This window comes from Papilio xuthus, unplaced genomic scaffold (assembly GCF_000836235.2).
Source record: "Papilio xuthus unplaced genomic scaffold, Pxut_1.1 DF826945.1, whole genome shotgun sequence".
Lineage (NCBI taxonomy): Eukaryota > Metazoa > Arthropoda > Insecta > Lepidoptera > Papilionidae > Papilio > Papilio xuthus.
In genome coordinates this window covers 9,290,449-9,298,840 of record NW_013531704.1, presented here as the reverse complement: position 1 = coordinate 9,298,840, position 8,392 = coordinate 9,290,449, and positions in this window count along the sequence as shown.

Below are 8,392 nucleotides of genomic sequence, written 5' to 3'. Positions count from 1 at the left end.
TTTTGTGTGCAAACTAAATTATTTTCGATATAATACTTTTTTAAATAAAATGACTAAGTATTAGATTTGATGGAATCTGACAATTGTAATATGCAGTGTATCGAAGCGCGAAGCTAAAATATATTTAATATCTTTAACAGCAATTTTCTGTCAGAACAAACCTGCGTCGGTACATTAATTTTCATTCGTAGTAAAATAGTTATTACTTTTATGATTGATGTCTCGTCGGATTTCTCTGTCTTGAATCTTTTGTGAACATCAATCATAATGAAAAATATTACAATGTTCAGAGAAGGACGCTCTTCCAAATTAATATTTATTGAGTGTTGTAAAATGTCTTTAAACATGAATACTTCAACATTCAATAATACACTAATAACTGATTTTTTCGTATAATTAATTTTTCATTGACACCTTTATTTCTGATTGAAGTTATGTAGTTAAATATAAATATAAAATAGGTATATATGTTTAATATTGTTTACTCTGGTTAAATAAAATTAGTCAAAGTAACAAGGTAATATTTTTAAAAACAGTTGCCTCACCGCTTTTACTTTCATCTGTCTTATTAAAAATTTGATCCGTCTGCCCGTAATTTTCGGGCGTTTCCTAAATCTTATAAGATTTGGTTATAAGCCCAGCTTACTAAGACGTTGTTTTCTGTCTTTAATAATATTTTGTAGCATTTATTAAGTTTAGTAAATCCAAGATTGTATTGGAATTCGTTAAACGAAGTTTACGAACAAGCTTCTTTAACGCGATACTATTGACGATCACGGGAAGAATAGGATTCGAATGACACTTCTCTCTTCGAAATCAGTCCAATGGCTTAGGCTACAGGATCACAATGGTATATACAAACTCATACATACGTAGTAAAATACGTCTTCCTGAGTCCGTTGGGTTATAATTTAAAGCTATACACGGAATAACAAGATATTTACCGTAGCGTACTGTTGCTAGGCGAAGTCTTTTGTCTTAGTATGTGCAGCTGACAGATGCCTGAGGCTTGTAGAAGTGTACACAGTGCTGCAGACTTGACTGAGGGAGTGTATGAGCACAATGTATTCCATCACAAGCGGACTGATTTTTTTATACGTACAAGATGTTATGGCTGTTGTTTCTATAGATTTCGTAGTTATAAGTATAATAGTTGAAAAAACTTAGTTAACTGCTACTGTTAAAACGTATTGTGGTCTCGCATTTTTGTTACTAAAAGATGGCTTTATCGTTCGCTAGGTTTTGATGCAATTGTTGAGAAAGCAAAAGATTTCAAATTTTAGTTTTTGCCGCTACTCATTTGATATTACTAATTATAGATTACTCGAAGTTTTGTTGAAATGAATAATTTATTTATAAACGCATAGTAATCTTGATCAGTTTACAAAGTTATTTACATGTGTGGCTTAATTTGCCGGCCGAGCGGACGTCAAAGCGAGTTAACTTTACTAACTTACGATTCTCTTACGGTTCGTAGATTATCTAAAGGGGCAATTTTATCACAATAATAGTATTCAGTTCAATTATCTATTGTAGTTATTTCATTTCGGTATTTTCAAAGCAACAAATGCAACAGTTAAGAAATATAAGAAATTGCATGTCTCAAACAAGATTCATATTAGAGTTGTCATTAAGTCACTCTGTGTTTTATGTTTACCGTACCGGCAAAGGATTAACTGCAAAGAGCTTCAGAAATTGCATATTACCTTAAATATAATAGTATCCTTCTATCTTGTAATATCTATCTTGTATTTTTCACAAAATCAAATTAACTCTTGTGTTTATAAAATTCAATGCAAATTTTCCATATTATGGTTTTATTAATTTCTACACGCATACTTAATAATCCGGCTTTAGTAATTATCAATTATGAGGCAATTATGCACGGAAGGCGCGTCGGAATCGACGGCCGGCCGGCGAGCCGATTAGCTCACTAATCTGCGCACAACCACGGCTGAACCACCTGACGTCTGCACAACATTGCACACCACACAGTTAGGGTTGTCACCTACTTGGGTTTGGATAGTATAATGGTGGAACGGCAAAAACTAAAAATTCTTCTAAAAGGCCGGCAACGCATCTGCGGTTCCTCTGTGATTGCAGGTGTCCATGGGCGTAGATGAACACCTCGGTGTTCCCGCTGCTCCTTTGCCTTCTAATCTTAAAAAAAAATTAGGCCTCCGATCAACACCGAACATAGTTAACGAAGACAAGCTTGACGACTGTCATCTGTCTGGTTAATAGGCAATTCAACATGATGCTGAGAGTACTATCACTGTTAAAACTTCTGCTGTTGATATCTTCGGGCCAGAGTGTCTGGGGTGAAATAAGTCACTGCATGAAGAGTTTGCTGAGTATTCAAGAGTTAACAAGACACTTATTGTAATTTTTTTCGCTGGCAATGTTCGGGTCTATTTTAATGGTAACCCTAAACATAGGCAATATTATAAAAGCGATATAACGTGAGAAAATATATCGCGACGCTATATGTAAAATAAACTTTACAGACATCAAGACCAATAAATGAAATTAAGCGAAACGGAACATACGAATATGTAAAAAGGGTTTCTCTAAAAACGCAAAAGAATACGATATGAAACGATAAGTTGTTTTTCTTAAATGATCAGGTTCCTTTCAGAACTATTGATCCTTGTTTCTACAAGGTTTTTTATTTCCACATGAGGCGTAAAAGTACAAAGAGGCCGAGAGTAAGTGAAGACTCGTGAGGGTATTAAAAGATATAGGCCGTAACGGGACTCCGTGATTCGCACACGTTTTATGCCTCACTTTGTTCAGGTTGCTGGGGAGAAGATGCTGGATTATTTTATATATCTTAGCTAATAAAAATATATTAGCCAATAGCAGCAAATTTATTGTGATCAAACTTTAGCTCCTGAAAAATTATTTTCATTGTAAATATTCAGTACAAATCCTTAATTAGCGGTTGAATATTTGCTTAAAATGAATTTCTACAAGCTTCTTCATAATATATGTTTTAAAACACAAAATGAAATTGTACTATAAAATATTCAGTTCATAATTTTCCTTTGCTCTGTGTTTATGACTACTTTCACTTTGAACAGCAGTAAAAACTCGACAATACTTCGCCTGCCTTTAAAATTACAGTAAAATGTTTTAATCTGAGAGCTAACATGGAAACGTCATTAGCAATGTAAACGCAGTTTGTAATGAGAGTCATAAACATAATGCTTGCATATGAAATACGACGCATTTTCAAGAATGTCTTCATAGAACTTTTAAATGGAATTTTAAATGTCTTTTGGAAAACATATGAATATTCATTTTCAATCTCTCTTTAAAATAACAACAATGCTATGTTAATATAGACAAAAAATCTAACAAATAATTTTTAAACCTACAAATGGAATAATATTAAAAACAAAAACTTGTTAGGAAATTATTTACAACTTTTATTTAGTCGTGCTTTGGAATATCAATTAGTAAAAAAATAAAGGTTTTCCAAATTTCAACAAAAAATATCTAAAATGTTCGCTATTGGGTCGGACGTCACTCAAGCTGTGACGTCACTTCCCGCGAACCATTATTTATATGTCGCGCGAAATTGCACTGATTTTACCTTACTTACATAACATAGATAATATTTTAATACTAGCAATCGCCCGCGACTCCGTCACCGCTGAATAAAAAAAACATACTTAGTAGCCTATATGTTCTTCCAGACTATGTTCTATATATATGACAAATTTCATCGCGACCCGTTCAGTCGATTGGCGATACATTCAAACAGACGTTCATCAATCCATCCATTTATCCCTTCATCTAAACATTCGCATTTATAATATTAGTATGATAGTAGTTACCATTAACAACACTATCGAATGTAATTTAAATACAACTACCCCTCCAACAAATTCAACTGTACTTGATTTTATATTCCTTTTTATAATATTATAGCACTTTATAAATGTACATATGTACCGGCAATTCAATGTACTATGTACTTGTACATAGGCCTTTGAGATGTATCTCTGACTGCCGTGTGACCGACGTTGCCTGCCTGGGATTATACGGACGGGACGCTTTGAGGTCTGCTCGAGTAGAGCTTGTTAACAGTGTCAGTGTAACATTGCAATGGGTGATTAATTAAATTGATTCACTAATTGATTACAAATCTTTTCTATGTCTTAAGTATATACCTCCTAGGAAAGGGAATAAGCACAAACACTCGCGGTAACATCTTGATTGGGTAGAAATTATTGAATATTAAGTTAAGTTTCATTATGGCATATATTCCGGAGTTCTTCATCCTACTAAAACGATTTGAAAAATTATTTCGCCGTTGGAAAGCTTCACTATCACCGGATGATATTTATCACTAGATATTTTTGAACCTCGCGCAGAAGAAGTCGCGAGCAAATGCTATATCTTATACTACGATAGCTAGCTGTACAAGAATCGATCGGAAGCGAATTTAAAGCTTGCCCGGTCGTATTACGTAGACATAGTTGTGTTGAAACATAAGTTGAATAGAGTAGTGAAGTGACGAAATTACCTAAATTTATAAGAAGTTTTCTTCATCGTTGAGGGATTGAGAATATTGGAATATTCAATTCGTTTTGATAAATGATGAAGGGATGTGCGCGGGAGCGTGCAGGCGGCGGCGGGGGGCGGTGGGGGGCGGCGGGAGGAGGAGGGAGCGGCACATCAATCATAAAAGTAATAAGTGTTTTAGTACAAATGAAAATTAATGTACTAGAGTTTCTTTCCTTCGTCACAGTTTAATGAATTTTGTTACAATATCATACACCTTCTTAACATATTTTAACACTGATATTTATATTAAAATAAGTAAAATAATGTTACAGAAAATAAACTATTTAATTACAACGTCTAGAGATACAATAATAATGTACAGGGTGAACGAAATTAAAAACAGAAATTAAGGAATTTTGAAAAGCGATATCAGCCTGTAGATTTTCTTATTCTGTAATGTATTTCTTGTCTATACAACTTTGCTACACAAGATAATACTTTTACTGAATGTCACACAAACATTCGTGTACATTGTACCCTTATCAATGTACGATCACTTGCTACGTCCGGACGCGGCTCATGATTCAACTTATCTTTCCCTAACTGATGCCTGTCTGTTAAAACCCTCCCTAATGAAATAAAGAACCTCTATCTAAAAAGTTTTGATAGGATTTCTTCTGGAGTTTTTATTACGCAAATTCCGTCTTTTTTCTTAAATTAAACCTCATTCCGTAATATTTTACATTTAAAGTTATCAAATTAGATAATTATAAAACGTTGTTGTCTTTGATTTAGACCTAACATATAAACGCAATACCTCTTTGGTTCGATGGAAGTGCAATGGATTTACAACTACAGAAGAGGAAGGCACATTCAGTTTGCTCCGCAGAAACATTCACAAAGTGAGTGAAGCTCTCCCCAGAGACAATCTCGGCTTGAACCTTTACACTACGACCAATTGCATCTTGATCCTAGAATCGTATTTCGACAGAGATCGTTCTAAATGCTGTCAGTTCAAACGAACTACAAGCGTGCAGCAGATTTCAATCATGCTATTTTTTTTCTTTTTGCCATGTTATTTTTTTACAAGCCAGTACTAGTATAATTATTTAGCTCTAGCTTAAACAATGTGAAAAATATTCGCTCATTTCAGAAAAATGAGTAACATTTTGATACCAACGAGACATGATCTAGATACGAATGTAAAGAAAAATTTTACGTTTTTAATTTAGTGAAAAATTTAAGATCTCTGAAGAGTTGCATCTCCACGGAAAATGTGTTTCGACTATGATTTTTTTAAATATGCTTACATTTTAATCTAGCATTTTATGAACGTTAGTGTTATACCTATGTGAATTAATGTGTGTAAGTATTTACTTTTTGAACTAACGTTATATTTATTTGAAATTGTTAAATGTAAACTGAATACAACTGGACAAGTTTACCGACCGTCACTGCTGACAAAAAACTAAAGTATGACTATAATAGTTTAGATATAGACTTTTAGAGGTTTAGCTTTAGCTTTTAGTAACTAATGTGAAATGCACAGTAAGTAAGTTTTCAAAAATGACATATTTATAGGAATTTATATCTAAAACGAAAAAAATGACTATAGTCATCTGCACATTCACATCATTTTTTAAAGGACTAATAGGAATGGAATGTTTAATCTTTATGTACGTTCCCTCTTGTGGTAAATATAGGTAGCGTAGCTGCAAATGTAGATGTTAATGCTACGTTTATTTCGCTAATTTGGCGAATTAAACTGAGCGTGTTTGGCAAATTTTGCTATTAAAAATAACTAAAGTGTGTCTTACCAATAATAAATAATCTGATGGACATCGAAATAATATGATTAAGCATACAGCTTGGTAGGTGAATAAATTCAAGTAATATAAGCAAATGTTTGACCTCGATTGCTCCGATATAAACTGAAGGAGTAATCGAATTAGCCTCGTAAATGCCTATTCATGCAAGCTTTCAATAGATTCGCATTGTAATGGTCTAGAAAAACTGACGCCTGCAAGCATTCTATTATTTGGCAAAGTGTATTTAAAAGAAAAATGGAAAATGTTTTTTGCAAGGAAAGTATGTTATTCATGTGAATGGAAAATTAGTTCTATTTTGTTGATGTCATTCAGATATTTTTTATTTTATATCTATATAACTTTTCTGTGTTTTTATTACAGTAAAGTAAAGGAGTGAGCGCCTGATTTCGCTAAAATAGCAAAGTGATCAATGCCCATACACGTCTGCACTAAGTAAGAATGATGCAGATGCGTCGCTTAATTTTTTTTTACGTTAAAACTTTCTTCTAAAATTCTTAGTGAAACTGATTAATTTGCCTTCAGTGAATCGTCTAATCTGACTTCAGAGTAAAAGTCCTTTGTCACGTTTGACAAAGGGCATTCTCGATAAGGGATTCGATTTGAATTTTTGAATAATTTGGAAGTGCACAATTTATCACTCACTACCTCCGTTATAAATCGAATCATTTTATTGATTTATTATTTATTTATAAAAAAAGTTATATCCTTTCTTAAATATTTGATTGTCTTTTTGCATTGAATAAGCTTCGAAATTCCTTAACCGATTTGAAAAATTCTTTCGCTAATGGGAAGCTACACTATCAGAAACTATCACGTGACATGGGCTATTTTGATTCCTAGTTACTACTATAAATACTTATCTGTGTAAATATTGTTCTGTGTATGTGTTTTTATTATATAAAACGTTAAGTATTTAATTATAAAGTTTAATGGATTTAATATTCTGTATTTCAATTCGTTGGTTTATTTCAAAGCTAATCTATTTAGTTCTGCTCGTGTGACTGAATAAAGGTCACACTAAAAGTGGTCGTTAAATTTATATGTAAAATTAACACAACCTTCACAATATATTAAGTACTTATAAAGCAGAAAGTGTTTGAAAAATAAACAACTGAAACAAATAGAAAATTTTAGCTTTAATGTTTCAACTTAAAATTTCGGCGTAACATAAATATGGCATATAGTGTACACTGTGAGCATTTGAAAGTGGACGCGCCCCAGTGACCCGCCGCCGCCGCAGTGTCTCATCTCTTGCTGTTTAAATAATTAAAAACGAGATGTTTATTTGTGTATCATTATACACGTGCTGTCGCCCGGCCACCTCGCGCGCACTCGTCTGCAATACAACACCAAAAACACATGTTCCTGAATTTGTATCAGTTAAAACCCTTTAAACATTTACATCTTGTAAAAGTCACTGCTACAACACTGTATTATAATTTTAATTTATCAACAGAAGTTAGATTATGAATTGTTATACATTATTGTAGATTTTTATGGTGAAGCTCTTTTACATAAACATCTAACTGTCGCATTTATTTTCCTTGAAAATGTAGAGATAACGATATATTTTTGTACCGATGTTTCGGTAGTGGAAACTAACGGCTTTTATTACTATGAACATTAATCTATGTTATAATTAAATGTGACAACTTTACAAGTATATATGCACATATTTCTGTATACAAATCTGGGTTACACGCGTATTTTTATCTTTTAAGTAATTACAGGGTAAAGATAAGAAAAATAAGGTGAAAATTTCGTATCGCCCTTCCGTCGCTTCACTTTGACGCCTCCCATTATTTATAAGTCAAGGAAGATTAGATCAAATTTCCTACAAAATTCATTCTTAATGGAAAATATAAAGGCAAAGACATTCGCCCTCAAATACCTTTCTACGAAATATGATCGAGTGACAAGCACAAGTTATTTTGACACTGATTCTTGTAAGATTAACTTGTTTTTATTAAGGAAACTTGCTGTCGCTCGCGACTTCGTCCGTGCGGAATTAAAAGAAAATTATTAACCCATGTGTTCTTCCAGACTAT